The 18,695-nt window shown below is 42.4% G+C and overlaps 55 non-coding genes and 4 pseudogenes across 55 annotated transcripts; all 59 read right to left on the bottom strand.

Moving 5' to 3' along the window:
• Nucleotides 1–124: 124 nt before the first annotated feature.
• LOC114782909 (5S ribosomal RNA) lies at nucleotides 125–243 on the bottom strand. The gene has a single exon (XR_003748270.1). It is a non-coding gene; the product is annotated as a 5S ribosomal RNA (ribosomal RNA).
• Nucleotides 244–387: 144 nt separating this feature from the next.
• On the bottom strand, nucleotides 388–506 carry LOC114782908 (5S ribosomal RNA). The gene has a single exon (XR_003748269.1). It is a non-coding gene; the product is annotated as a 5S ribosomal RNA (ribosomal RNA).
• A 144-nt stretch (nucleotides 507–650) lies between these two features.
• LOC114782907 (5S ribosomal RNA) lies at nucleotides 651–769 on the bottom strand. Its single transcript, XR_003748268.1, has one exon. It is a non-coding gene; the product is annotated as a 5S ribosomal RNA (ribosomal RNA).
• A 140-nt stretch (nucleotides 770–909) lies between these two features.
• LOC114782906 (5S ribosomal RNA) lies at nucleotides 910–1,028 on the bottom strand. The gene has a single exon (XR_003748267.1). It is a non-coding gene; the product is annotated as a 5S ribosomal RNA (ribosomal RNA).
• A 144-nt stretch (nucleotides 1,029–1,172) lies between these two features.
• LOC114782794 (5S ribosomal RNA) lies at nucleotides 1,173–1,292 on the bottom strand. Its single transcript, XR_003748231.1, has one exon. It is a non-coding gene; the product is annotated as a 5S ribosomal RNA (ribosomal RNA).
• A 144-nt stretch (nucleotides 1,293–1,436) lies between these two features.
• LOC114782905 (5S ribosomal RNA) lies at nucleotides 1,437–1,555 on the bottom strand. Its single transcript, XR_003748266.1, has one exon. It is a non-coding gene; the product is annotated as a 5S ribosomal RNA (ribosomal RNA).
• Nucleotides 1,556–1,699: 144 nt separating this feature from the next.
• Nucleotides 1,700–1,818, bottom strand: LOC114782904 (5S ribosomal RNA). The gene has a single exon (XR_003748265.1). It is a non-coding gene; the product is annotated as a 5S ribosomal RNA (ribosomal RNA).
• Nucleotides 1,819–1,962: 144 nt separating this feature from the next.
• LOC114782902 (5S ribosomal RNA) lies at nucleotides 1,963–2,081 on the bottom strand. Its single transcript, XR_003748263.1, has one exon. It is a non-coding gene; the product is annotated as a 5S ribosomal RNA (ribosomal RNA).
• Nucleotides 2,082–2,225: 144 nt separating this feature from the next.
• LOC114782901 (5S ribosomal RNA) lies at nucleotides 2,226–2,344 on the bottom strand. Its single transcript, XR_003748262.1, has one exon. It is a non-coding gene; the product is annotated as a 5S ribosomal RNA (ribosomal RNA).
• Nucleotides 2,345–2,487: 143 nt separating this feature from the next.
• On the bottom strand, nucleotides 2,488–2,606 carry LOC114782739 (5S ribosomal RNA). Its single transcript, XR_003748177.1, has one exon. It is a non-coding gene; the product is annotated as a 5S ribosomal RNA (ribosomal RNA).
• Nucleotides 2,607–2,750: 144 nt separating this feature from the next.
• Nucleotides 2,751–2,869, bottom strand: LOC114782900 (5S ribosomal RNA). The gene has a single exon (XR_003748261.1). It is a non-coding gene; the product is annotated as a 5S ribosomal RNA (ribosomal RNA).
• A 144-nt stretch (nucleotides 2,870–3,013) lies between these two features.
• Nucleotides 3,014–3,132, bottom strand: LOC114782899 (5S ribosomal RNA). Its single transcript, XR_003748260.1, has one exon. It is a non-coding gene; the product is annotated as a 5S ribosomal RNA (ribosomal RNA).
• Nucleotides 3,133–3,276: 144 nt separating this feature from the next.
• Nucleotides 3,277–3,395, bottom strand: LOC114782897 (5S ribosomal RNA). Its single transcript, XR_003748259.1, has one exon. It is a non-coding gene; the product is annotated as a 5S ribosomal RNA (ribosomal RNA).
• Nucleotides 3,396–3,539: 144 nt separating this feature from the next.
• LOC114782896 (5S ribosomal RNA) lies at nucleotides 3,540–3,658 on the bottom strand. The gene has a single exon (XR_003748258.1). It is a non-coding gene; the product is annotated as a 5S ribosomal RNA (ribosomal RNA).
• Nucleotides 3,659–3,802: 144 nt separating this feature from the next.
• On the bottom strand, nucleotides 3,803–3,921 carry LOC114782895 (5S ribosomal RNA). Its single transcript, XR_003748257.1, has one exon. It is a non-coding gene; the product is annotated as a 5S ribosomal RNA (ribosomal RNA).
• Nucleotides 3,922–4,064: 143 nt separating this feature from the next.
• LOC114782894 (5S ribosomal RNA) lies at nucleotides 4,065–4,183 on the bottom strand. The gene has a single exon (XR_003748256.1). It is a non-coding gene; the product is annotated as a 5S ribosomal RNA (ribosomal RNA).
• A 144-nt stretch (nucleotides 4,184–4,327) lies between these two features.
• On the bottom strand, nucleotides 4,328–4,446 carry LOC114782893 (5S ribosomal RNA). Its single transcript, XR_003748255.1, has one exon. It is a non-coding gene; the product is annotated as a 5S ribosomal RNA (ribosomal RNA).
• A 144-nt stretch (nucleotides 4,447–4,590) lies between these two features.
• Nucleotides 4,591–4,709, bottom strand: LOC114782892 (5S ribosomal RNA). Its single transcript, XR_003748254.1, has one exon. It is a non-coding gene; the product is annotated as a 5S ribosomal RNA (ribosomal RNA).
• A 144-nt stretch (nucleotides 4,710–4,853) lies between these two features.
• On the bottom strand, nucleotides 4,854–4,972 carry LOC114782878 (5S ribosomal RNA). The gene has a single exon (XR_003748252.1). It is a non-coding gene; the product is annotated as a 5S ribosomal RNA (ribosomal RNA).
• Nucleotides 4,973–5,115: 143 nt separating this feature from the next.
• LOC114782867 (5S ribosomal RNA) lies at nucleotides 5,116–5,234 on the bottom strand. The gene has a single exon (XR_003748251.1). It is a non-coding gene; the product is annotated as a 5S ribosomal RNA (ribosomal RNA).
• A 144-nt stretch (nucleotides 5,235–5,378) lies between these two features.
• LOC114782827 (uncharacterized) lies at nucleotides 5,379–5,499 on the bottom strand (annotated as a pseudogene).
• Nucleotides 5,500–5,643: 144 nt separating this feature from the next.
• Nucleotides 5,644–5,762, bottom strand: LOC114782855 (5S ribosomal RNA). The gene has a single exon (XR_003748250.1). It is a non-coding gene; the product is annotated as a 5S ribosomal RNA (ribosomal RNA).
• Nucleotides 5,763–5,906: 144 nt separating this feature from the next.
• Nucleotides 5,907–6,025, bottom strand: LOC114782844 (5S ribosomal RNA). The gene has a single exon (XR_003748249.1). It is a non-coding gene; the product is annotated as a 5S ribosomal RNA (ribosomal RNA).
• Nucleotides 6,026–6,169: 144 nt separating this feature from the next.
• LOC114782831 (5S ribosomal RNA) lies at nucleotides 6,170–6,288 on the bottom strand. Its single transcript, XR_003748248.1, has one exon. It is a non-coding gene; the product is annotated as a 5S ribosomal RNA (ribosomal RNA).
• A 144-nt stretch (nucleotides 6,289–6,432) lies between these two features.
• Nucleotides 6,433–6,551, bottom strand: LOC114782820 (5S ribosomal RNA). Its single transcript, XR_003748247.1, has one exon. It is a non-coding gene; the product is annotated as a 5S ribosomal RNA (ribosomal RNA).
• A 140-nt stretch (nucleotides 6,552–6,691) lies between these two features.
• On the bottom strand, nucleotides 6,692–6,810 carry LOC114782808 (5S ribosomal RNA). Its single transcript, XR_003748245.1, has one exon. It is a non-coding gene; the product is annotated as a 5S ribosomal RNA (ribosomal RNA).
• Nucleotides 6,811–6,953: 143 nt separating this feature from the next.
• Nucleotides 6,954–7,072, bottom strand: LOC114782797 (5S ribosomal RNA). The gene has a single exon (XR_003748234.1). It is a non-coding gene; the product is annotated as a 5S ribosomal RNA (ribosomal RNA).
• Nucleotides 7,073–7,216: 144 nt separating this feature from the next.
• On the bottom strand, nucleotides 7,217–7,335 carry LOC114782786 (5S ribosomal RNA). Its single transcript, XR_003748223.1, has one exon. It is a non-coding gene; the product is annotated as a 5S ribosomal RNA (ribosomal RNA).
• A 144-nt stretch (nucleotides 7,336–7,479) lies between these two features.
• LOC114782775 (5S ribosomal RNA) lies at nucleotides 7,480–7,598 on the bottom strand. The gene has a single exon (XR_003748212.1). It is a non-coding gene; the product is annotated as a 5S ribosomal RNA (ribosomal RNA).
• Nucleotides 7,599–7,741: 143 nt separating this feature from the next.
• Nucleotides 7,742–7,860, bottom strand: LOC114782763 (5S ribosomal RNA). Its single transcript, XR_003748200.1, has one exon. It is a non-coding gene; the product is annotated as a 5S ribosomal RNA (ribosomal RNA).
• A 144-nt stretch (nucleotides 7,861–8,004) lies between these two features.
• Nucleotides 8,005–8,123, bottom strand: LOC114782752 (5S ribosomal RNA). The gene has a single exon (XR_003748189.1). It is a non-coding gene; the product is annotated as a 5S ribosomal RNA (ribosomal RNA).
• Nucleotides 8,124–8,263: 140 nt separating this feature from the next.
• On the bottom strand, nucleotides 8,264–8,382 carry LOC114782740 (5S ribosomal RNA). Its single transcript, XR_003748178.1, has one exon. It is a non-coding gene; the product is annotated as a 5S ribosomal RNA (ribosomal RNA).
• A 144-nt stretch (nucleotides 8,383–8,526) lies between these two features.
• Nucleotides 8,527–8,646, bottom strand: LOC114782815 (uncharacterized; annotated as a pseudogene).
• Nucleotides 8,647–8,791: 145 nt separating this feature from the next.
• On the bottom strand, nucleotides 8,792–8,910 carry LOC114782728 (5S ribosomal RNA). The gene has a single exon (XR_003748167.1). It is a non-coding gene; the product is annotated as a 5S ribosomal RNA (ribosomal RNA).
• A 144-nt stretch (nucleotides 8,911–9,054) lies between these two features.
• Nucleotides 9,055–9,173, bottom strand: LOC114782717 (5S ribosomal RNA). Its single transcript, XR_003748156.1, has one exon. It is a non-coding gene; the product is annotated as a 5S ribosomal RNA (ribosomal RNA).
• Nucleotides 9,174–9,316: 143 nt separating this feature from the next.
• Nucleotides 9,317–9,435, bottom strand: LOC114782705 (5S ribosomal RNA). The gene has a single exon (XR_003748145.1). It is a non-coding gene; the product is annotated as a 5S ribosomal RNA (ribosomal RNA).
• A 144-nt stretch (nucleotides 9,436–9,579) lies between these two features.
• Nucleotides 9,580–9,698, bottom strand: LOC114782694 (5S ribosomal RNA). The gene has a single exon (XR_003748134.1). It is a non-coding gene; the product is annotated as a 5S ribosomal RNA (ribosomal RNA).
• A 143-nt stretch (nucleotides 9,699–9,841) lies between these two features.
• On the bottom strand, nucleotides 9,842–9,960 carry LOC114782683 (5S ribosomal RNA). Its single transcript, XR_003748123.1, has one exon. It is a non-coding gene; the product is annotated as a 5S ribosomal RNA (ribosomal RNA).
• Nucleotides 9,961–10,104: 144 nt separating this feature from the next.
• On the bottom strand, nucleotides 10,105–10,223 carry LOC114782671 (5S ribosomal RNA). The gene has a single exon (XR_003748112.1). It is a non-coding gene; the product is annotated as a 5S ribosomal RNA (ribosomal RNA).
• Nucleotides 10,224–10,366: 143 nt separating this feature from the next.
• On the bottom strand, nucleotides 10,367–10,485 carry LOC114782709 (5S ribosomal RNA). Its single transcript, XR_003748149.1, has one exon. It is a non-coding gene; the product is annotated as a 5S ribosomal RNA (ribosomal RNA).
• Nucleotides 10,486–10,629: 144 nt separating this feature from the next.
• LOC114782659 (5S ribosomal RNA) lies at nucleotides 10,630–10,748 on the bottom strand. Its single transcript, XR_003748101.1, has one exon. It is a non-coding gene; the product is annotated as a 5S ribosomal RNA (ribosomal RNA).
• Nucleotides 10,749–10,888: 140 nt separating this feature from the next.
• Nucleotides 10,889–11,007, bottom strand: LOC114782769 (5S ribosomal RNA). Its single transcript, XR_003748206.1, has one exon. It is a non-coding gene; the product is annotated as a 5S ribosomal RNA (ribosomal RNA).
• A 144-nt stretch (nucleotides 11,008–11,151) lies between these two features.
• On the bottom strand, nucleotides 11,152–11,270 carry LOC114782716 (5S ribosomal RNA). Its single transcript, XR_003748155.1, has one exon. It is a non-coding gene; the product is annotated as a 5S ribosomal RNA (ribosomal RNA).
• Nucleotides 11,271–11,410: 140 nt separating this feature from the next.
• LOC114782757 (5S ribosomal RNA) lies at nucleotides 11,411–11,530 on the bottom strand. The gene has a single exon (XR_003748194.1). It is a non-coding gene; the product is annotated as a 5S ribosomal RNA (ribosomal RNA).
• A 143-nt stretch (nucleotides 11,531–11,673) lies between these two features.
• On the bottom strand, nucleotides 11,674–11,792 carry LOC114782914 (5S ribosomal RNA). The gene has a single exon (XR_003748275.1). It is a non-coding gene; the product is annotated as a 5S ribosomal RNA (ribosomal RNA).
• Nucleotides 11,793–11,936: 144 nt separating this feature from the next.
• LOC114782764 (5S ribosomal RNA) lies at nucleotides 11,937–12,056 on the bottom strand. The gene has a single exon (XR_003748201.1). It is a non-coding gene; the product is annotated as a 5S ribosomal RNA (ribosomal RNA).
• Nucleotides 12,057–12,199: 143 nt separating this feature from the next.
• LOC114782903 (5S ribosomal RNA) lies at nucleotides 12,200–12,318 on the bottom strand. Its single transcript, XR_003748264.1, has one exon. It is a non-coding gene; the product is annotated as a 5S ribosomal RNA (ribosomal RNA).
• A 139-nt stretch (nucleotides 12,319–12,457) lies between these two features.
• On the bottom strand, nucleotides 12,458–12,576 carry LOC114782719 (5S ribosomal RNA). The gene has a single exon (XR_003748158.1). It is a non-coding gene; the product is annotated as a 5S ribosomal RNA (ribosomal RNA).
• Nucleotides 12,577–12,719: 143 nt separating this feature from the next.
• On the bottom strand, nucleotides 12,720–12,838 carry LOC114782864 (uncharacterized; annotated as a pseudogene).
• Nucleotides 12,839–12,982: 144 nt separating this feature from the next.
• Nucleotides 12,983–13,101, bottom strand: LOC114782809 (5S ribosomal RNA). Its single transcript, XR_003748246.1, has one exon. It is a non-coding gene; the product is annotated as a 5S ribosomal RNA (ribosomal RNA).
• Nucleotides 13,102–13,247: 146 nt separating this feature from the next.
• LOC114782653 (5S ribosomal RNA) lies at nucleotides 13,248–13,366 on the bottom strand. Its single transcript, XR_003748095.1, has one exon. It is a non-coding gene; the product is annotated as a 5S ribosomal RNA (ribosomal RNA).
• A 140-nt stretch (nucleotides 13,367–13,506) lies between these two features.
• On the bottom strand, nucleotides 13,507–13,625 carry LOC114782789 (5S ribosomal RNA). Its single transcript, XR_003748226.1, has one exon. It is a non-coding gene; the product is annotated as a 5S ribosomal RNA (ribosomal RNA).
• Nucleotides 13,626–16,992: 3,367 nt separating this feature from the next.
• On the bottom strand, nucleotides 16,993–17,111 carry LOC114782708 (5S ribosomal RNA). Its single transcript, XR_003748148.1, has one exon. It is a non-coding gene; the product is annotated as a 5S ribosomal RNA (ribosomal RNA).
• A 144-nt stretch (nucleotides 17,112–17,255) lies between these two features.
• LOC114782778 (5S ribosomal RNA) lies at nucleotides 17,256–17,374 on the bottom strand. Its single transcript, XR_003748215.1, has one exon. It is a non-coding gene; the product is annotated as a 5S ribosomal RNA (ribosomal RNA).
• A 140-nt stretch (nucleotides 17,375–17,514) lies between these two features.
• Nucleotides 17,515–17,633, bottom strand: LOC114782845 (uncharacterized; annotated as a pseudogene).
• A 143-nt stretch (nucleotides 17,634–17,776) lies between these two features.
• On the bottom strand, nucleotides 17,777–17,895 carry LOC114782741 (5S ribosomal RNA). Its single transcript, XR_003748179.1, has one exon. It is a non-coding gene; the product is annotated as a 5S ribosomal RNA (ribosomal RNA).
• A 140-nt stretch (nucleotides 17,896–18,035) lies between these two features.
• On the bottom strand, nucleotides 18,036–18,154 carry LOC114782707 (5S ribosomal RNA). Its single transcript, XR_003748147.1, has one exon. It is a non-coding gene; the product is annotated as a 5S ribosomal RNA (ribosomal RNA).
• A 143-nt stretch (nucleotides 18,155–18,297) lies between these two features.
• On the bottom strand, nucleotides 18,298–18,416 carry LOC114782799 (5S ribosomal RNA). The gene has a single exon (XR_003748236.1). It is a non-coding gene; the product is annotated as a 5S ribosomal RNA (ribosomal RNA).
• A 139-nt stretch (nucleotides 18,417–18,555) lies between these two features.
• LOC114782749 (5S ribosomal RNA) lies at nucleotides 18,556–18,674 on the bottom strand. Its single transcript, XR_003748186.1, has one exon. It is a non-coding gene; the product is annotated as a 5S ribosomal RNA (ribosomal RNA).
• Between the last annotated feature and the right edge of the window lie 21 nt (nucleotides 18,675–18,695).

Here is an 18,695-nt window from a genome sequence, read left to right as displayed (position 1 = left end):
GGACTTTAAACAACCTAGGCTTGAAAACATATCACAGAGTGAAAATACCTCTTAACTTACTTTAGAAAAAAACTAACAAAGCGATGCAAAAAAACTTCATTTTAAAAAGTTTTTCAACAGTTAAAGCTTACAGCACCTGGTATTCCCAGGAGGTCTCCCATCCAAGTACTAACCAGGCCCAAGCCTTCTTAGCTTCCGAGATCAGACGAGACCGGGCGTTCTTGGGCTGGTATGGCCGTAAGCAATCTCTGCTTGAAAATCTTGGACTTTAAACAACCTAGGCTTGAAAACATATCACAGAGTGAAAATACCTCTTAACTTACTTTAGAAAAAAACTAACAAAGCGATGCAAAAAAACTTCATTTTAAAAAGTTTTTCAACAGTTAAAGCTTACAGCACCTGGTATTCCCAGGAGGTCTCCCATCCAAGTACTAACCAGGCCCAAGCCTTCTTAGCTTCCGAGATCAGACGAGACCGGGCGTTCTTGGGCTGGTATGGCCGTAAGCAATCTCTGCTTGAAAATCTTGGACTTTAAACAACCTAGGCTTGAAAACATATCACAGAGTGAAAATACCTCTTAACTTACTTTAGAAAAAAACTAACAAAGCGATGCAAAAAAACTTCATTTTAAAAAGTTTTTCAACAGTTAAAGCTTACAGCACCTGGTATTCCCAGGAGGTCTCCCATCCAAGTACTAACCAGGCCCAAGCCTTCTTAGCTTCCGAGATCAGACGAGACCGGGCGTTCTTGGGCTGGTATGGCCGTAAGCAATCTCTGCTTGAAAATCTTGGACTTTAAACAACCTAGGCTTGAAAACATATCACAGAGTGAAAATACCTCTTAACTTTAGAAAAAAACTAACAAAGCGATGCAAAAAAACTTCATTTTAAAAAGTTTTTCAACAGTTAAAGCTTACAGCACCTGGTATTCCCAGGAGGTCTCCCATCCAAGTACTAACCAGGCCCAAGCCTTCTTAGCTTCCGAGATCAGACGAGACCGGGCGTTCTTGGGCTGGTATGGCCGTAAGCAATCTCTGCTTGAAAATCTTGGACTTTAAACAACCTAGGCTTGAAAACATATCACAGAGTGAAAATACCTCTTAACTTACTTTAGAAAAAAACTAACAAAGCGATGCAAAAAAACTTCATTTTAAAAAGTTTTTCAACAGTTAAAGCTTACAGCACCTGGTATTCCTAGGAGGTCTCCCATCCAAGTACTAACCAGGCCCAAGCCTTCTTAGCTTCCGAGATCAGACGAGACCGGGGCATTCTTGGGCTGGTATGGCCGTAAGCAATCTCTGCTTGAAAATCTTGGACTTTAAACAACCTAGGCTTGAAAACATATCACAGAGTGAAAATACCTCTTAACTTACTTTAGAAAAAAACTAACAAAGCGATGCAAAAAAACTTCATTTTAAAAAGTTTTTCAACAGTTAAAGCTTACAGCACCTGGTATTCCCAGGAGGTCTCCCATCCAAGTACTAACCAGGCCCAAGCCTTCTTAGCTTCCGAGATCAGACGAGACCGGGCGTTCTTGGGCTGGTATGGCCGTAAGCAATCTCTGCTTGAAAATCTTGGACTTTAAACAACCTAGGCTTGAAAACATATCACAGAGTGAAAATACCTCTTAACTTACTTTAGAAAAAAACTAACAAAGCGATGCAAAAAAACTTCATTTTAAAAAGTTTTTCAACAGTTAAAGCTTACAGCACCTGGTATTCCCAGGAGGTCTCCCATCCAAGTACTAACCAGGCCCAAGCCTTCTTAGCTTCCGAGATCAGACGAGACCGGGCGTTCTTGGGCTGGTATGGCCGTAAGCAATCTCTGCTTGAAAATCTTGGACTTTAAACAACCTAGGCTTGAAAACATATCACAGAGTGAAAATACCTCTTAACTTACTTTAGAAAAAAACTAACAAAGCGATGCAAAAAAACTTCATTTTAAAAAGTTTTTCAACAGTTAAAGCTTACAGCACCTGGTATTCCCAGGAGGTCTCCCATCCAAGTACTAACCAGGCCCAAGCCTTCTTAGCTTCCGAGATCAGACGAGACCGGGCGTTCTTGGGCTGGTATGGCCGTAAGCAATCTCTGCTTGAAAATCTTGGACTTTAAACAACCTAGGCTTGAAAACATATCACAGAGTGAAAATACCTCTTAACTTACTTTAGAAAAAAACTAACAAAGCGATGCAAAAAAACTTCATTTTAAAAAGTTTTTCAACAGTTAAAGCTTACAGCACCTGGTATTCCCAGGAGGTCTCCCATCCAAGTACTAACCAGGCCCAAGCCTTCTTAGCTTCCGAGATCAGACGAGACCGGGCGTTCTTGGGCTGGTATGGCCGTAAGCAATCTCTGCTTGAAAATCTTGGACTTTAAACAACCTAGGCTTGAAAACATATCACAGAGTGAAAATACCTCTTAACTTACTTAGAAAAAAACTAACAAAGCGATGCAAAAAAACTTCATTTTAAAAAGTTTTTCAACAGTTAAAGCTTACAGCACCTGGTATTCCCAGGAGGTCTCCCATCCAAGTACTAACCAGGCCCAAGCCTTCTTAGCTTCTGAGATCAGACGAGACCGGGCGTTCTTGGGCTGGTATGGCCGTAAGCAATCTCTGCTTGAAAATCTTGGACTTTAAACAACCTAGGCTTGAAAACATATCACAGAGTGAAAATACCTCTTAACTTACTTTAGAAAAAAACTAACAAAGCGATGCAAAAAAACTTCATTTTAAAAAGTTTTTCAACAGTTAAAGCTTACAGCACCTGGTATTCCCAGGAGGTCTCCCATCCAAGTACTAACCAGGCCCAAGCCTTCTTAGCTTCCGAGATCAGACGAGACCGGGCGTTCTTGGGCTGGTATGGCCGTAAGCAATCTCTGCTTGAAAATCTTGGACTTTAAACAACCTAGGCTTGAAAACATATCACAGAGTGAAAATACCTCTTAACTTACTTTAGAAAAAAACTAACAAAGCGATGCAAAAAAACTTCATTTTAAAAAGTTTTTCAACAGTTAAAGCTTACAGCACCTGGTATTCCCAGGAGGTCTCCCATCCAAGTACTAACCAGGCCCAAGCCTTCTTAGCTTCCGAGATCAGACGAGACCGGGCGTTCTTGGGCTGGTATGGCCGTAAGCAATCTCTGCTTGAAAATCTTGGACTTTAAACAACCTAGGCTTGAAAACATATCACAGAGTGAAAATACCTCTTAACTTACTTTAGAAAAAAACTAACAAAGCGATGCAAAAAAACTTCATTTTAAAAAGTTTTTCAACAGTTAAAGCTTACAGCACCTGGTATTCCCAGGAGGTCTCCCATCCAAGTACTAACCAGGCCCAAGCCTTCTTAGCTTCCGAGATCAGACGAGACCGGGCGTTCTTGGGCTGGTATGGCCGTAAGCAATCTCTGCTTGAAAATCTTGGACTTTAAACAACCTAGGCTTGAAAACATATCACAGAGTGAAAATACCTCTTAACTTACTTTAGAAAAAAACTAACAAAGCGATGCAAAAAAACTTCATTTTAAAAAGTTTTTCAACAGTTAAAGCTTACAGCACCTGGTATTCCCAGGAGGTCTCCCATCCAAGTACTAACCAGGCCCAAGCCTTCTTAGCTTCCGAGATCAGACGAGACCGGGCGTTCTTGGGCTGGTATGGCCGTAAGCAATCTCTGCTTGAAAATCTTGGACTTTAAACAACCTAGGCTTGAAAACATATCACAGAGTGAAAATACCTCTTAACTTACTTTAGAAAAAAACTAACAAAGCGATGCAAAAAAACTTCATTTTAAAAAGTTTTTCAACAGTTAAAGCTTACAGCACCTGGTATTCCCAGGAGGTCTCCCATCCAAGTACTAACCAGGCCCAAGCCTTCTTAGCTTCCGAGATCAGACGAGACCGGGCGTTCTTGGGCTGGTATGGCCGTAAGCAATCTCTGCTTGAAAATCTTGGACTTTAAACAACCTAGGCTTGAAAACATATCACAGAGTGAAAATACCTCTTAACTTACTTAGAAAAAAACTAACAAAGCGATGCAAAAAAACTTCATTTTAAAAAGTTTTTCAACAGTTAAAGCTTACAGCACCTGGTATTCCCAGGAGGTCTCCCATCCAAGTACTAACCAGGCCCAAGCCTTCTTAGCTTCCGAGATCAGACGAGACCGGGCGTTCTTGGGCTGGTATGGCCGTAAGCAATCTCTGCTTGAAAATCTTGGACTTTAAACAACCTAGGCTTGAAAACATATCACAGAGTGAAAATACCTCTTAACTTACTTTAGAAAAAAACTAACAAAGCGATGCAAAAAAACTTCATTTTAAAAAGTTTTTCAACAGTTAAAGCTTACAGCACCTGGTATTCCCAGGAGGTCTCCCATCCAAGTACTAACCAGGCCCAAGCCTTCTTAGCTTCCGAGATCAGACGAGACCGGGCGTTCTTGGGCTGGTATGGCCGTAAGCAATCTCTGCTTGAAAATCTTGGACTTTAAACAACCTAGGCTTGAAAACATATCACAGAGTGAAAATACCTCTTAACTTACTTTAGAAAAAAACTAACAAAGCGATGCAAAAAAACTTCATTTTAAAAAGTTTTTCAACAGTTAAAGCTTACAGCACCTGGTATTCCCAGGAGGTCTCCCATCCAAGTACTAACCAGGCCCAAGCCTTCTTAGCTTCCGAGATCAGACGAGACCGGGCGTTCTTGGGCTGGTATGGCCGTAAGCAATCTCTGCTTGAAAATCTTGGACTTTAAACAACCTAGGCTTGAAAACATATCACAGAGTGAAAATACCTCTTAACTTACTTTAGAAAAAAACTAACAAAGCGATGCAAAAAAACTTCATTTTAAAAAGTTTTTCAACAGTTAAAGCTTACAGCACCTGGTATTCCCAGGAGGTCTCCCATCCAAGTACTAACCAGGCCCAAGCCTTCTTAGCTTCCGAGATCAGACGAGACCGGGCGTTCTTGGGCTGGTATGGCCGTAAGCAATCTCTGCTTGAAAATCTTGGACTTTAAACAACCTAGGCTTGAAAACATATCACAGAGTGAAAATACCTCTTAACTTACTTAGAAAAAAACTAACAAAGCGATGCAAAAAAACTTCATTTTAAAAAGTTTTTCAACAGTTAAAGCTTACAGCACCTGGTATTCCCAGGAGGTCTCCCATCCAAGTACTAACCAGGCCCAAGCCTTCTTAGCTTCCGAGATCAGACGAGACCGGGCGTTCTTGGGCTGGTATGGCCGTAAGCAATCTCTGCTTGAAAATCTTGGACTTTAAACAACCTAGGCTTGAAAACATATCACAGAGTGAAAATACCTCTTAACTTACTTTAGAAAAAAACTAACAAAGCGATGCAAAAAAACTTCATTTTAAAAAGTTTTTCAACAGTTAAAGCTTACAGCACCTGGTATTCCCTAGGAGGTCTCCCATCCAAGTACTAACCAGGCCCAAGCCTTCTTAGCTTCCGAGATCAGACGAGACCGGGGCATTCTTGGGCTGGTATGGCCGTAAGCAATCTCTGCATTGAAAATCTTGGACTTTAAACAACCTAGGCTTGAAAACATATCACAGAGTGAAAATACCTCTTAACTTACTTAGAAAAAAACTAACAAAGCGATGCAAAAAAACTTCATTTTAAAAAGTTTTTCAACAGTTAAAGCTTACAGCACCTGGTATTCCCAGGAGGTCTCCCATCCAAGTACTAACCAGGCCCAAGCCTTCTTAGCTTCCGAGATCAGACGAGACCGGGCGTTCTTGGGCTGGTATGGCCGTAAGCAATCTCTGCTTGAAAATCTTGGACTTTAAACAACCTAGGCTTGAAAACATATCACAGAGTGAAAATACCTCTTAACTTACTTTAGAAAAAAACTAACAAAGCGATGCAAAAAAACTTCATTTTAAAAAGTTTTTCAACAGTTAAAGCTTACAGCACCTGGTATTCCCAGGAGGTCTCCCATCCAAGTACTAACCAGGCCCAAGCCTTCTTAGCTTCCGAGATCAGACGAGACCGGGCGTTCTTGGGCTGGTATGGCCGTAAGCAATCTCTGCTTGAAAATCTTGGACTTTAAACAACCTAGGCTTGAAAACATATCACAGAGTGAAAATACCTCTTAACTTACTTTAGAAAAAAACTAACAAAGCGATGCAAAAAAACTTCATTTTAAAAAGTTTTTCAACAGTTAAAGCTTACAGCACCTGGTATTCCCAGGAGGTCTCCCATCCAAGTACTAACCAGGCCCAAGCCTTCTTAGCTTCCGAGATCAGACGAGACCGGGCGTTCTTGGGCTGGTATGGCCGTAAGCAATCTCTGCTTGAAAATCTTGGACTTTAAACAACCTAGGCTTGAAAACATATCACAGAGTGAAAATACCTCTTAACTTACTTTAGAAAAAAACTAACAAAGCGATGCAAAAAAACTTCATTTTAAAAAGTTTTTCAACAGTTAAAGCTTACAGCACCTGGTATTCCCAGGAGGTCTCCCATCCAAGTACTAACCAGGCCCAAGCCTTCTTAGCTTCCGAGATCAGACGAGACCGGGCGTTCTTGGGCTGGTATGGCCGTAAGCAATCTCTGCTTGAAAATCTTGGACTTTAAACAACCTAGGCTTGAAAACATATCACAGAGTGAAAATACCTCTTAACTTTAGAAAAAAACTAACAAAGCGATGCAAAAAAACTTCATTTTAAAAAGTTTTTCAACAGTTAAAGCTTACAGCACCTGGTATTCCCAGGAGGTCTCCCATCCAAGTACTAACCAGGCCCAAGCCTTCTTAGCTTCCGAGATCAGACGAGACCGGGCGTTCTTGGGCTGGTATGGCCGTAAGCAATCTCTGCTTGAAAATCTTGGACTTTAAACAACCTAGGCTTGAAAACATATCACAGAGTGAAAATACCTCTTAACTTACTTTAGAAAAAAACTAACAAAGCGATGCAAAAAACTTCATTTTAAAAAGTTTTTCAACAGTTAAAGCTTACAGCACCTGGTATTCCCAGGAGGTCTCCCATCCAAGTACTAACCAGGCCCAAGCCTTCTTAGCTTCCGAGATCAGACGAGACCGGGCGTTCTTGGGCTGGTATGGCCGTAAGCAATCTCTGCTTGAAAATCTTGGACTTTAAACAACCTAGGCTTGAAAACATATCACAGAGTGAAAATACCTCTTAACTTACTTTAGAAAAAAACTAACAAAGCGATGCAAAAAAACTTCATTTTAAAAAGTTTTTCAACAGTTAAAGCTTACAGCACCTGGTATTCCCAGGAGGTCTCCCATCCAAGTACTAACCAGGCCCAAGCCTTCTTAGCTTCCGAGATCAGACGAGACCGGGCGTTCTTGGGCTGGTATGGCCGTAAGCAATCTCTGCTTGAAAATCTTGGACTTTAAACAACCTAGGCTTGAAAACATATCACAGAGTGAAAATACCTCTTAACTTACTTTAGAAAAAAACTAACAAAGCGATGCAAAAAAACTTCATTTTAAAAAGTTTTTCAACAGTTAAAGCTTACAGCACCTGGTATTCCCAGGAGGTCTCCCATCCAAGTACTAACCAGGCCCAAGCCTTCTTAGCTTCCGAGATCAGACGAGACCGGGCGTTCTTGGGCTGGTATGGCCGTAAGCAATCTCTGCTTGAAAATCTTGGACTTTAAACAACCTAGGCTTGAAAACATATCACAGAGTGAAAATACCTCTTAACTTACTTTAGAAAAAACTAACAAAGCGATGCAAAAAAACTTCATTTTAAAAAGTTTTTCAACAGTTAAAGCTTACAGCACCTGGTATTCCCAGGAGGTCTCCCATCCAAGTACTAACCAGGCCCAAGCCTTCTTAGCTTCCGAGATCAGACGAGACCGGGCGTTCTTGGGCTGGTATGGCCGTAAGCAATCTCTGCTTGAAAATCTTGGACTTTAAACAACCTAGGCTTGAAAACATATCACAGAGTGAAAATACCTCTTAACTTACTTTAGAAAAAAACTAACAAAGCGATGCAAAAAAACTTCATTTTAAAAAGTTTTTCAACAGTTAAAGCTTACAGCACCTGGTATTCCCAGGAGGTCTCCCATCCAAGTACTAACCAGGCCCAAGCCTTCTTAGCTTCCGAGATCAGACGAGACCGGGCGTTCTTGGGCTGGTATGGCCGTAAGCAATCTCTGCTTGAAAATCTTGGACTTTAAACAACCTAGGCTTGAAAACATATCACAGAGTGAAAATACCTCTTAACTTTAGAAAAAAACTAACAAAGCGATGCAAAAAAACTTCATTTTAAAAAGTTTTTCAACAGTTAAAGCTTACAGCACCTGGTATTCCCAGGAGGTCTCCCATCCAAGTACTAACCAGGCCCAAGCCTTCTTAGCTTCCGAGATCAGACGAGACCGGGCGTTCTTGGGCTGGTATGGCCGTAAGCAATCTCTGCTTGAAAATCTTGGACTTTAAACAACCTAGGCTTGAAAACATATCACAGAGTGAAAATACCTCTTAACTTACTTTAGAAAAAAACTAACAAAGCGATGCAAAAAAACTTCATTTTAAAAAGTTTTTCAACAGTTAAAGCTTACAGCACCTGGTATTCCTAGGAGGTCTCCCATCCAAGTACTAACCAGGCCCAAGCCTTCTTAGCTTCCGAGATCAGACGAGTCCGGGGCATTCTTGGGCTGGTATGGCCGTAAGCAATCTCTGCATTGAAAATCTTGGACTTTAAAAAACCTAGGCTTGAAAACATATCACAGAGTGAAAATACCTCTTAACTTACTTTAGAAAAAAACTAACAAAGCGATGCAAAAAAACTTCATTTTAAAAAGTTTTTCAACAGTTAAAGCTTACAGCACCTGGTATTCCCAGGAGGTCTCCCATCCAAGTACTAACCAGGCCCAAGCCTTCTTAGCTTCCGAGATCAGACGAGACCGGGCGTTCTTGGGCTGGTATGGCCGTAAGCAATCTCTGCTTGAAAATCTTGGACTTTAAACAACCTAGGCTTGAAAACATATCACAGAGTGAAAATACCTCTTAACTTACTTTAGAAAAAAACTAACAAAGCGATGCAAAAAAACTTCATTTTAAAAAGTTTTTCAACAGTTAAAGCTTACAGCACCTGGTATTCCCAGGAGGTCTCCCATCCAAGTACTAACCAGGCCCAAGCCTTCTTAGCTTCCGAGATCAGACGAGACCGGGCGTTCTTGGGCTGGTATGGCCGTAAGCAATCTCTGCTTGAAAATCTTGGACTTTAAACAACCTAGGCTTGAAAACATATCACAGAGTGAAAATACCTCTTAACTTACTTAGAAAAAAACTAACAAAGCGATGCAAAAAAACTTCATTTTAAAAAGTTTTTCAACAGTTAAAGCTTACAGCACCTGGTATTCCCAGGAGGTCTCCCATCCAAGTACTAACCAGGCCCAAGCCTTCTTAGCTTCCGAGATCAGACGAGACCGGGCGTTCTTGGGCTGGTATGGCCGTAAGCAATCTCTGCTTGAAAATCTTGGACTTTAAACAACCTAGGCTTGAAAACATATCACAGAGTGAAAATACCTCTTAACTTACTTTAGAAAAAAACTAACAAAGCGATGCAAAAAAACTTCATTTTAAAAAGTTTTTCAACAGTTAAAGCTTACAGCACCTGGTATTCCCAGGAGGTCTCCCATCCAAGTACTAACCAGGCCCAAGCCTTCTTAGCTTCCGAGATCAGACGAGACCGGGCGTTCTTGGGCTGGTATGGCCGTAAGCAATCTCTGCTTGAAAATCTTGGACTTTAAACAACCTAGGCTTGAAAACATATCACAGAGTGAAAATACCTCTTAACTACTTTAGAAAAAAACTAACAAAGCGATGCAAAAAAACTTCATTTTAAAAAGTTTTTCAACAGTTAAAGCTTACAGCACCTGGTATTCCCAGGAGGTCTCCCATCCAAGTACTAACCAGGCCCAAGCCTTCTTAGCTTCCGAGATCAGACGAGACCGGGCGTTCTTGGGCTGGTATGGCCGTAAGCAATCTCTGCTTGAAAATCTTGGACTTTAAACAACCTAGGCTTGAAAACATATCACAGAGTGAAAATACCTCTTAACTTACTTTAGAAAAAAACTAACAAAGCGATGCAAAAAAACTTCATTTTAAAAAGTTTTTCAACAGTTAAAGCTTACAGCACCTGGTATTCCCAGGAGGTCTCCCATCCAAGTACTAACCAGGCCCAAGCCTTCTTAGCTTCCGAGATCAGACGAGACCGGGCGTTCTTGGGCTGGTATGGCCGTAAGCAATCTCTGCTTGAAAATCTTGGACTTTAAACAACCTAGGCTTGAAAACATATCACAGAGTGAAAATACCTCTTAACTACTTTAGAAAAAAACTAACAAAGCGATGCAAAAAAACTTCATTTTAAAAAGTTTTTCAACAGTTAAAGCTTACAGCACCTGGTATTCCCAGGAGGTCTCCCATCCAAGTACTAACCAGGCCCAAGCCTTCTTAGCTTCCGAGATCAGACGAGACCGGGCATTCTTGGGCTGGTATGGCCGTAAGCAATCTCTGCTTGAAAATCTTGGACTTTAAAAAACCTAGGCTTGAAAACATATCACAGAGTGAAAATCCCTCTTAACTTACTTTAGAAAAAAAGTAACAAAGCAATGCAAAAAAACTTCATTTTAAAAAGTTTTTCAACAGTTAAAGCTTACAGCACCTGGTATTCCCAGGAGGTCTCCCATCCAAGTACTAACCAGGCCCAAGCCTTCTTAGCTTCCGAGATCAGACGAGACCGGGCGTTCTTGGGCTGGTATGGCCGTAAGCAATCTCTGCTTGAAAATCTTGGACTTTAAACAACCTAGGCTTGAAAACATATCACAGAGTGAAAATACCTCTTAACTTTAGAAAAAAACTAACAAAGCGATGCAAAAAAACTTCATTTTAAAAAGTTTTTCAACAGTTAAAGCTTACAGCACCTGGTATTCCCAGGAGGTCTCCCATCCAAGTACTAACCAGGCCCAAGCCTTCTTAGCTTCCGAGATCAGACGAGATCGGGAGTTCTTGGGCTGGTATGGCCGTAAGCAATCTCTGCATGAAAATCTTGGACTTTAAACAACCTAGGCTTGAAAACATATCACAGAGTGAAAATACCTCTTAACTTACTTTAGAAAAAAAGTAACAAAGCAATGCAAAAAAACTTCATTTTAAAAAGTTTTTCAACAGTTAAAGCTTACAGCACCTGGTATTCCCAGGAGGTCTCCCATCCAAGTACTAACCAGGCCCAAGCCTTCTTAGCTTCCGAGATCAGACGAGACCAGGCGTTCTTGGGCTGGTATGGCCGTAAGCAATCTCTGCTTGAAAATCTTGGACTTTAAACAACCTAGGCTTGAAAACATATCACAGAGTGAAAATACCTCTTAACTTTAGAAAAAAACTAACAAAGCGATGCAAAAAAACTTCATTTTAAAAAGTTTTTCAACAGTTAAAGCTTACAGCACCTGGTATTCCCAGGAGGTCTCCCATCCAAGTACTAACCAGGCCCAAGCCTTCTTAGCTTCCGAGATCAGACGAGACCGGGCATTCTCTGGGCTGGTATGGCCGTAAGCAATCTCTGCTTGAAAATCTTGGACTTTAAACAACCTAGGCTTGAAAACATATCACAGAGTGAAAATACCTCTTAACTTACTTTAGAAAAAAAGTAACAAAGCAATGCAAAAAAACTTCATTTTAAAAGTTTTTCAACAGTTAAAGCTTACAGCACCTGGTATTCCCAGGAGGTCTCCCATCCAAGTACTAACCAGGCCCAAGCCTTCTTAGCTTCCGAGATCAGACGAGACCGGGCGTTCTTGGGCTGGTATGGCCGTAAGCAATCTCTGCTTGAAAATCTTGGACTTTAAACAACCTAGGCTTGAAAACATATCACAGAGTGAAAATACCTCTTAACTTACTTTAGAAAAAAACTAACAAAGCGATGCAAAAAAACTTCATTTTAAAAAGTTTTTCAACAGTTAAAGCTTACAGCACCTGGTATTCCTAGGAGGTCTCCCATCCAAGTACTAACCAGGCCCAAGCCTTCTTAGCTTCCGAGATCAGACGAGATCCGGGCGTTCTTGGGCTGGTATGGCCGTAAGCAATCTCTGCTTGAAAATCTTGGACTTTAAACAACCTAGGCTTGAAAACATATCACAGAGTGAAAATACCTCTTAACTTACTTTAGAAAAAAACTAACAAAGCGATGCAAAAAAACTTCATTTTAAAAAGTTTTTCAACAGTTAAGCTTACAGCACCTGGTATTCCCAGGAGGTCTCCCATCCAAGTACTAACCAGGCCCAAGCCTTCTTAGCTTCCGAGATCAGACGAGACCGGGCGTTCTTGGGCTGGTATGGCCGTAAGCAATCTCTGCTTGAAAATCTTGGAATTTAAACAACCTAGGCTTGAAAACATATCACAGAGTGAAAATACCTCTTAACTTTAGAAAAAACTAACAAAGCGATGCAAAAAAACTTCATTTTAAAAAGTTTTTCAACAGTTAAAGCTTACAGCACCTGGTATTCCCAGGAGGTCTCCCATCCAAGTACTTACCAGGCCCAAGCCTTCTTAGCTTCCGAGATCAGACGAGACCGGGCGTTCTTGGGCTGGTATGGCCATAAGCAATCTCTGCATGAAAATCTTGAACTTTAAACAACCTAGGCTTAAAACATATCACAGAGTGAAAATACCTCTTAACTTACTTTAGAAAAAAACTAACAAAGTGATGCAAAAAAACTTCATTTTAAAAAGTTTTTCAACAGTTAAAGCTTACAGCACCTGGTATTCCTAGGAGGTCTCCCATCCAAGTACTAACCAGGCTCAAGCCTTCTTAGCTTCCGAGATCAGACGAGTCGGGGCATTCTTGGGCTGGTATGGCCGTAAGCAATCTCTGCATGAAAATCTTGGACTTTAAAAAACCTAGGCTTGAAAACATATCACAGAGTGAAAATACCTCTTAACTTACTTTAGAAAAAAAGTAACAAAGCAATGCAAACAAACTTCATTTTAAAAAGTTTTTCAACAGTTAAAGCTTACAGCACCTGGTATTCCCAGGAGGTCTCCCATCCAAGCACTAACCAGGCCCAAGCCTTCTTAGCTTCAGAGATCAGACGAGACCGGGCGTTCCTGGGCTGGTATGGCCATAAGCAATCTCTGCTTAAAAAATCTTGGACTTTAAACAACCTAGGCTTGAAAACATATCACAGAGTCAAAATACCTCTTAACTTACTTTAGAAAAAAACTAAGAAGGCGATGAAAAAAAAACTTCATTTTAAAAAGTTTTTCAACAGTTGAAGCTTACAGCACCTGGTATTCCCAGGAGGTCTCCCATCCAAGTACTAACCAGGCCCAAGCCTTCTTAGCTTCCGAGATCAGATGAGACCGGGCGTTTTTAGGCTGGTTTGGCCGTAAGCAATCTCTGCTTGAAAATCTTGGACTTTAAACAACCTATGCTTGAAAACATATCACAGATTGAAAATACCTCTTAACTTTAGAAAAAAACTAACAAAGCGATGCAAAAAAACTACATTTTAAAAAGTTTTTCAACAGTTAAAGCTTACAGCACCTGGTATTCCCAGGAGGTCTCCCATCCAAGTACTAACCAGGCCCAAGCCTTCTTAGTTTCCGAGATCAGGCGAGACCGGGCGTTCTTGGGCTGGTATGGCCGTAAGCAATCTCTGCTTGAAAATCTTGGACTTTAAACAACCTAGGCTTGAAAACATATCACAGAGTGAAAATACCTCTTAAGATTAGATTAGATTAGATTCAACTTTATTGTCATTACACATGTACAAGTACAGGGCAACGAAATGTAGTTTAGGTCTAACCAGAAGTGCAATAAGCAGCAAGTGCAGGATACAGTTCAAATAAGTTAAGTTATATATATATACATAAAGTGATATGTGCTATACATAAGGTGATATGTGCAGTACAAAGTGATATGTGCAGTACAAAGTGATATGTGCAGTGCAGTGATTATCAAGAGTGAATGGGGGGGGGCAGAGGAGTTCAGCAAGGAAACAGCTCTGGGAAAAAAGCTGTTCCTAAGTCTGCTGGTTCTTGTCCGTGGTAGCCTGAACCGTCTGCCTGAAGGCAGGAGAGAGAACAGTTCGTGGGCCGGGTGGGAGGAGTCCTTAAGAATACTGTGAGCTCGACGCAGACAGTGCTTCCTCTGGATTTCCTCAATGGATGGAAGTGGAGTCCCTGTGATGCGCTGGGCAGTTTTCACCACCCGCTGCATCGCCTTACGCTCAGCAACAGTGCAGCTTCCATACCACACTGTGAGACAGCTGGTAAGGATGCTCTCTATTGTAGAGCGGTAAAAGTTCAACAGGATGGTATTGGGTAGCTGGTTCTTTTTTAATGTTCTCAAGAAGAAGAGGCGCTGGTGAGCCTTCTTGACCAGGCTGGAGGTGTTAATGCTCCAGGACAGGTCCTCTGAGATGTGGGTCCCCAGGAACTTGAAGGATGTAACAGGCTGCACAGTCATCCCATTGATGTGGATGGGATCATGCGAGCCTCTTCTCTCCCTCCTGAAGTCCACAATGAGCTCCTTGGTCTTGGTGGTGTTTAAAAGAAGGTTATTTTCTGTGCACCAAGTGGCCAGATGCTGGACCTCCTCCCTGTAGGCAGTCTCATCGTTGTTGTCGATGAGACCTATCACCGTGGTGTCATCTGCAAACTTAATAACGGAGTTTGATCCATACATAGGTCGGCAGTCATGGGTGAAGAGGGAGTAGAGGAAGGGGCTCAGCACACAGCCCTGTGGTACACCAGTGTTGAGCGTGACAGTAGTGGAGCGGATGTGGCCTGACCTTACATGCTGTGGTCTGCTGGTCAGAAAGTCCATAATCCAGTTGCAAAGTGAGGTGTTGATGTCCAGGGCTCTAAGTTTAGAGATTAGCTTAGAGGGGATGACAGTGTTAAATGCTGAGCTGAAATCAACAAACAGCATCCGTGCATATGTGTTTTGCTTGTCCAGGTGTGTGAGTACAGAGTGCAGCGCTATGGAGACTGCATCCTCTGTGCTCCTATTGCTACGGTACGCAAACTGGTGTGGGTCCAGAGTTGGTGGGAGGAAGTCCCTCAGATGTGCCAGGACTAACCGCTCGAAGCACTTCATGATTATGGGTGTGAGTGCTACAGGGCGGTAGTCATTCAGGCATGTTGGACTAGAATGTTTCGGCACTGGTACAATGGAGGTGGATTTGAGGCATGTTGGAACAGCTGCTTGGGCGAGAGACATGTTAAAAATGTCCGTGAATACGCCAGCGAGCTGCTCTGCACATGCTCTAAGTACGCGCCCCGGGATGCCGTCTGGTCCAGCAGCCCTGCGCGCGTTTATCCGACTCAGTGCAGTGCAAACATCTGAGGAGGTGAGTATGATGGGCGAGTGGTCGGTAGATGAGGGGATCTTGACAGCAGGTTGCTTGTTGTCTCTTTCAAAGCGAGCATAAAAGTCGTTGAGCTCATTCAGAAAGAGGACATCTGTGGTTGTGGGGGCTGAGTTGCTGGGTTTATAGTCTGTAATGGCCTGAATGCCCTGCCACAAGCGTCGAGGATCAGCATTGGAGAAGTATTCCTCTAGCTTTAGTTTGTAGCAGTGCTTGGCCTTTTTGATGCCCCTCTTCAGGTTCGCCCTGGAAATGCCGTAGGCCTGTGCATCACCCGATCTGAAGGCATTGTTGCGTGCCTTCAGCAGGAGACGCACCTCCTTGTTCATCCAAGGCTTCTGATTAGGGTATGTGGTGATCTGTTTCTGAGTAGTGACCGTGTCTATGGTGGTGTTAATGTAGTTCAGAACAGAGGAGGTGTAGATGTCGATGTCCGTGTGAGAGCCACAGGTGGCCTGTGAAGCAAACATACTCCAGTCTGTGTGTTGGAACCTGTCCTGGAGTGTGATGTCAGCCCCCCGCTGGCCACACTTTGATGGTCCTCACTGATGGCTTCACACGGTTGATGAGGGGGGAGTACTTGGGGGTGAGAAACAAGGAAAGGTGATCTGATTGTCCGAAGTGGGGGAGGGGGGTCACAGCATAGGCTTCAGCCATGTTTGTATAAACTTGATCCAGAGTTTTGTTTCCTCTGGTGTGACAGAGAATGTTTTTATGAAATTTAGGAAATACCGTCTTCAAATTGGAATGATTAAAATCGCCCGCCACAATGTATGCAGCCTCTGGGTGATCAGTCTGTTGTTTACTGATGGCCGCATGAAGTTCGTTCATAGCAAGCTTGGCATCAGCATCAGGAGGAATGTAAGTGGCAGTTATAATGGTGGATGTGAACTCCCGCGGCAGATAGAACGGTCTGCACTTAACCATGAGAAACTCTAGGTTAGCTGAGCAGTGTCTCCCAATGATAGTGGAGTTCGTGCACCAGGCTTTGTTGACATAGATGCACAATCCCCCACCTCTGGTCTTACCGGAGTCATCCGCCGTTCTGTCTGCCCGGAGAATGTGGTGCTCAGCTAGAGCAATAGCATTGTCCGGTATTCCGTTGTTTAGCCATGTTTCAGTGAAAATCATGACATTGCAGTTCCAGAGTTTCTTGCTGTGGTTGATTCGGAGTCGAATCTCATCCATTTTGTTCACCAGTGACCGTACATTGGCGAGAAGAATGCTGGGCAAAGAGAGCCGGTGTGGTGTTAGCTTTAGCTTAGCTCTTAGCCCTCCGCGCTTCCCCCGCCTTTGTTTACGGTCTCGACGGCGTCTTCGAGCACTTCCGCCCGGTCGGGTAGGGTGCGCCGCCTCGGGTGTTCTGCCGATCTCAGGGATGAGTTCAAGATTGCTGATAAAACTGTTAAAATTACGAGAACCAATATCCAAAAGCTCTTGTCGGGAGTACGATGTTGAGGCACTACTGTTCTGCACGAACAGCCCCGACATGAGCAAGAAAATTACCGCAAAACTGCAGAAACTGGAGAGACGCTGAGCCTCGCGATGTGTACGCGCCGCCATCTTGGTCTTTTATTTTAACTTTAGAAAAAAACTAACAAAGCGATGCAAAAAAACTTCATTTTAAAAAGTTTTTCAACAGTTAAAGCTTACAGCACCTGGTATTCCCAGGAGGTCTCCCATCCAAGTACTAACCAGGCCCAAGCCATCTTAGCTTCCGAGATCAGACGAGACCGGGCGTTGTTGGGCTGGTATGGCCATAAGCAATCTCTGCATGAAAATCTTGAACTTTAAACAACCTAGGCTTAAAAACATATCACAGAGTGAAAATACCTCTTAACTTACTTTAGAAAAAAACTAACAAAGCGATGCAAAAAAACTTCATTTTAAAAAGTTTTTCAACAGTTAAAGCTTACAGCACCTGGTATTCCCAGGAGGTCTCCCATCCAAGTACTAACCAGGCCCAAACCTTCTTAGCTTCCGAGATCAGACGAGGCCGGGCGTTCTTGGGCTGGTATGGCCGTAAGCAATCTCTGCTTGAAAATCTTGGACTTTAAAAAACCTATGCTTGAAAACATATCACAGAGTGAAAATACCTCTTAACTTTAGAAAAAAACTAACAAAGCGATGCAAAAAAACTTCATTTTAAAAAGTTTTTCAACAGTTAGCGCTTACAGCACCTGGTTTTCCCAGGAGGTCTCCCATCCAAGTACTAACCAGGCCCAAGCCTTCTTAGCTTCCGAGATCAGACGAGTCGGGGCATTCTTGGGCTAGTATGGCCGTAAGCAAACTCTGCATGAAAATCTTGGACTTTAAAAAACCTAGGCTTGAAAACATATCACAGAGTGAAAATCCCTCTTAACTTACTTTAGAAAAAAGTAACAAAGCAATGCAAAAAAACTACATTTTAAAAAGTTTTTCAACAGTTAAAGCTTACAGCACCTGGTATTCCCAGGAGGTCTCCCATCCAAGTACTAACCAGGCCCAAGCCTTCTTAGTTTCCGAGATCAGACGAGACCGGGCGTTCTTGGGCTGGTATGGCCGTAAGCAATCTCTGCTTGAAAATCTTGGACTTTAAACAACCTAGGCTTGAAAACATATCACAGAGTGAAATACCTCTTAACTTTAGAAAAAAAACTAACAAAGCGATGCAAAAAAACTTCATTTTAAAAAGTTTTTCAACAGTTAAAGCTTACAGCACCTGGTATTCCCAGGAGGTCTCCCATCCAAGTACTAACCAGGCCCAAGCCATCTTAGCTTCCGAGATCAGACGAGACCGGGCGTTGTTGGGCTGGTATGGCCATAAGCAATCTCTGCATGAAAATCTTGAACTTTAAACAACCTAGGCTTAAAAACATATCACAGAGTGAAAATACCTCTTAACTTACTTTAGAAAAAAACTAACAAGCGATGCAAAAAAACTTCATTTTAAAAAGTTTTTCAACAGTTAAAGCTTACAGCACCTGGTATTCCCAGGAGGTCTCCCATCCAAGTACTAACCAAGCCCAAACCTTCTTAGCTTCCGAGATCAGACGAGGCCGGGCGTTCTTGGGCTGGTATGGCCGTAAGCAATCTCTGCTTGAAAATCTTGGACTTTAAACAACCTATGCTTGAAAACATATCACAGAGTGAAAATACCTCTTAACTTTAGAAAAAAACTAACAAGCGATGCAAAAAAACTTCATTTTAAAAAGTTTTTCAACAGTTAGCGCTTACAGCACCTGGTTTTCCCAGGAGGTCTCCCATCCAAGTACTAACCAGGCCCAAGCCTTCTTAGCTTCCGAGATCAGACGAGACCGGGCGTTCTTGGGCTGGTATGGCCGTAAGTAATCTCTGCTTGAAAATCTTG

This window comes from Denticeps clupeoides, unplaced genomic scaffold (assembly GCF_900700375.1).
Source record: "Denticeps clupeoides unplaced genomic scaffold, fDenClu1.1, whole genome shotgun sequence".
Taxonomy (NCBI): domain Eukaryota; kingdom Metazoa; phylum Chordata; class Actinopteri; order Clupeiformes; family Denticipitidae; genus Denticeps; species Denticeps clupeoides.
This window is presented reverse-complemented; position numbering and strand designations above follow the sequence as displayed.